This window comes from Geospiza fortis, unplaced genomic scaffold (genome assembly GCF_000277835.1).
Source record: "Geospiza fortis unplaced genomic scaffold, GeoFor_1.0 scaffold8, whole genome shotgun sequence".
Taxonomy (NCBI): Eukaryota; Metazoa; Chordata; class Aves; order Passeriformes; family Thraupidae; genus Geospiza; species Geospiza fortis.
This window is the reverse complement of record NW_005054414.1, coordinates 2085891-2090021: the sequence shown is the minus strand read 5'-3', so window position 1 is coordinate 2090021 and position 4131 is coordinate 2085891.

Below are 4131 nucleotides of genomic sequence, written 5' to 3'. Positions count from 1 at the left end.
TTTGGTTATGGCGTGAATCCTGCCCATATTTTGGCTACTCAGTTGTTTGCTGAGGACCGAGCAGCCCAGTTAATACTAGCAAAGAGCAGGGGAGTGAAAAAAGAGGGGAGAAATAGGGCAAAGCCAAGTTTAATCTCCTCTGCCTCAGTCTGTGCCACATGTTCCCAGACAGGACTAAAGCCATGTATTTTTTTCTTCTCGCATCGCCTGCCATGTTTTTGAGGCTTGTGAAAAAGCAGGATGCTGAGCTCCTGCCATCCTTCTTCTCTTCCTCTTCAAATCACTGCATGTTCTGTGCAATGTGTCTGGGCCAAGGCAGTTTGTTTGAACTTGCTGCATTTTCCCTTGACTGCTCAAGTTTTCCTTCAGCCACTTTATTTTCATTCTGTGTTGCACTTATTAGCTGTTTTTCACTTGTCTCTGGCTGGATTTGACAGTGACAGTGACAGTGTCAGTACATTTTCCCTAAGCCCAGACCAATGTCTTTAACTGCAACATATCTTTCCAAACCCAGAGTGATTCCTACAGGGAGTGCTTGGAGGAGTCACTGCCTTGACTTCCATGGACTTTGGATCAGGTCTGTGCTCTCGGATCACTCCATATGTGTTGCTGCCAATCCATGGGGCCGGACCCTTTAAGACTGTCCAAAACAAACACTCTCCGGGTGAGATCAGTGCACAGACCATCACGTGAAAAGCTCTGTGATAACAACTGACTGCGTGTTTGCTTTCATATGGCATTGATCCTTATTTCCCTGACTATTTTTAGTCTTCAAGGTTGTCCCTTAATCAACCTGCTTTCTTTAATAGCTGGTGTTGCCCCTGCTGTGCTGCAGCAGAGCTAATGATGCTTTTTATTAGGTGTGGGAAATATGAATTCGTTTCTCATCCATTTCAGTGGCACAGGAAATATGAGTTAGTTGTTCGTCCATTTCAGTGCCTTGAATCAGATCCTCATACAGGCAATGAAAGAAAAATCCATCAGACTCCATACCAGTCCCAATCAACATGTTCCTGTTAGTGGGGAAGACCTTACAGTAAGATGTGCCATGCTCAGACAAAGACAAATCAAACAAATCTTTATTCCTCTTCTGCTCTACCTGCTTCTTCCCTCCAGGGCTGAGGATTTGTCACCCCAAAGCTATCTGGGGATGAGGAGTGGAGCAAGCCTGGCACTGAGCCCCATCTGGAGTGAACCTTTCAAATGGGGCCAGCTTCCCTCACAGATGAGGATGAGCCTTCATACCCCGTGATCCCACATGCCCTGTAAGCCTCTCTTACTCAGCCCAACCCCACAGCACAGAGGGGTCCCTGGTTGTTGTCTCCAGGTCCGAATTTTTCCCTTTCAGGTGTAATTTGGTGGTGTTAAGACCAGGGCCTGCTGTTCCCACCACTCAGTAGCCACACTTGCCGCTTAGGCTAATGAAATGCCCTTGTTGTCATTAGCAGGCAATTATCCTGTGGGATTTTCAAGCACTGGATCTCTGTCATTTTTTGATAATTTGCTGTAAGTAACAGCATAATCAGTGGCTGGAGAACTCAGGAGAAGTCTCAGGAGCCAGTTTGCAGATTGTGCCTCCCCTGCCTTGGCTAAGCAGGGGCGACTCACACGAGCCCACAGACCCAGTGCCTTTTGTGGGGTCAGGGGAGGATGTGCCAGGAAAGTCCTGCCTCACTGGAAAATGGAGAAACAAGAGAAGCACTGAAACCAGGGTGGGGTGACAGAAAAATTCTATTAGAAATAAAGTGGAGATGCAACTCCCGTTGATTCAGAATCACAGAATTTTGCCAGCTGAGATCCTACGATTTCCTTTTGTACACAAGAAAAAAAAAAAAAGCTGAATCTATGTAAAAAGTAGCCTTACCAGAATATATATATATAGATATATGAGTACATCCTATAAAACTCCCTTTTCCCATCCCTCCCCTCTCCCAGTCAGGTTTCAAAATTTTCTTCCTTTGGTGACAGCAAAGAAGCCTGGCTGCCTGGGTCCTAACCTGAGGCAGTCTGGAAGAATTGGACAAGCCATAAAAATAAGCCCAAAGTGCCTGATTTCTGGGGGTTTATTTTCTGCACGTTTTCACTGTTTCTCAGTGCACTGGCAGGTTTGGGCAGCAAAACGGGGTGGGAGGATTTTGTATTTCCTCTTGGGTCCCTTCACGTGCGTGCTGCTCTCCTGCCTGGATTCACAAGGTGGAAGGGAAAGTGTAAATGTCTATTTTCTTCCCTTTTCAGTGTGATTGTTCCCTAAACTGTCCCACCAAATCCCTAGTGACCAGTAGTGTCAGTATGAATGGGGATCACTGCAGGGCTTGGTTGACTCAGGCACATTATGGATCTGGGACACCAGCTTCCCCTGCCCTCCCTGTGTCAGCTCTGGAAGCTGTCGAACTGGAAGAAAATGTCCCAAAAAAGAAATGAGGGTGGTTTCCACACCATGCATGCAGGTGTGGCTCCAGCAGTGATGCTCCATGGTAGCCTCATGGAGGACAAATCAGGGAAAGGATTCCTCTCATCATCATTTCAGTGAAAGAGAAATCCTACACTGAAGTGAGGAGAAATCCCTCTTCAGTTAGCTTTGGGCTAATTAAAAATTGTTCTCCTTATACAGCTATGAGAGTGAAATGGGGTTAAAACCCTGTCTAGCTCAAATTTCTCATTTCCAGGACAATCATGGCTTGGAAAGCCGAGGGCTGCCTTAATCGGTGTCACTCTCTATATCTCCTGTAACTTGAGGTCAGCCCAGCACTCATCAGTCATAATCCATCTGACTTAAGGAGAGGCAGGTACTCAAATCACCCTCTGCAGGTTATTCTCTCCTCTCAGACCAGGCTGGTGCTCATATTTGGTGGCTGAGATTCAGATGTCTGTGGCAGGCAGGGATACCTGGGTGCACTCAGGTGAAGACGGGGGTCACTGGTGACTCTGAGTGGCCTCAGCTCCATGCTGAGGAGCTCCATGCTCCTGCCTCTGCAGCCAGTCACTGTAAGCCAGCCTTGGGGCCTGCTGCATCTTTTACTCCAATGTTAAGATGGCTTTGTGGAGTATTGAGGTAACAAATTAAATAGGTATTGCCCATATCTTCTTTAAAAAGAAAGGAAAAAGAAATCACCAGCTTCCCCTCAACAAGTTTGAAGTTTAGGTGAGGCTTGCAACCATTTGCTCAGACAAAGGCATGGAGACTAGGTACCAAAACCAGAAGAAAAACGTACCCCAGTCTTCGTAGACACAATCACTGTTTATGATATTTGGCTACAGAGGCAATTTAGCAGAGGATAAATGCTACTGAGTAGTGATTACAAGAGACAGCCACTCAGCAGAAAGTAAAAACCCCTGAGGAGGAGGAACTGCAGAGACGAGCTACCCCCAAAATTCACCTTCTTGGAGTTTTTGCTACAGGTGCAGCAGTCTGTGCATGGCCACTCAAAAATGACCTGGCCAAGACGTGGCTGTCTGAGGGTCCAGCACTGCCTGATGTGACACAGGACAGGGCTTCCCTACGCCTCAGAACAACTCGGCCGTGCCTTGGGATTTGTGTTACAGACCCGAAGGAGCAGCGATCCCGCCCTGCAGCCACGGGAGCAGGGGGTGCCCAGTGCCGGCCGTGCCTTGGGATTTGTGTTAGAGACCCGAAGGAGCAGCGATCCCGCCCTGCAGCCATAGGAGCAGGGGGTGCCCAGTGCCGGCCGTGCCCGCTGCCTTAAGGAGGCCTCGAGCTTCGTGGCCGGGCCTGAGCTGCTGTTGTTGCTCTGCACCTCCCTCGAATCCCCCTAAGCCAACACCCTTTGCTAAGACCGAAAAACATTTTCCAGACGCAAGCATGTGTACGTGTGTGGGTGGGTGGGGTGCAGGGGACTATGAAAATTTCAAGGCGAGGTATGACATCCTGGCTTTCTAAATATAGAGGACCTGAGCTGCGGCTTCTCTCACACGCTAGCAGCGTGCTTTCTCTTTCGAAAGGGCCCCAGAGCAAATATTGCACTGGCTGGGAGCGTGAAAAAAGGAAAAAAAAAATTAGAAAAAAATTAGCCCTGCGAGTTGATTGCAGCTCCCGGCGTTGTTGCGCAGAGTTGTTGTTTAGGCAGAGCTCCAAGCGGTGCCCACGCAGCGGCGGGCGGGGCCGCGGGGGGG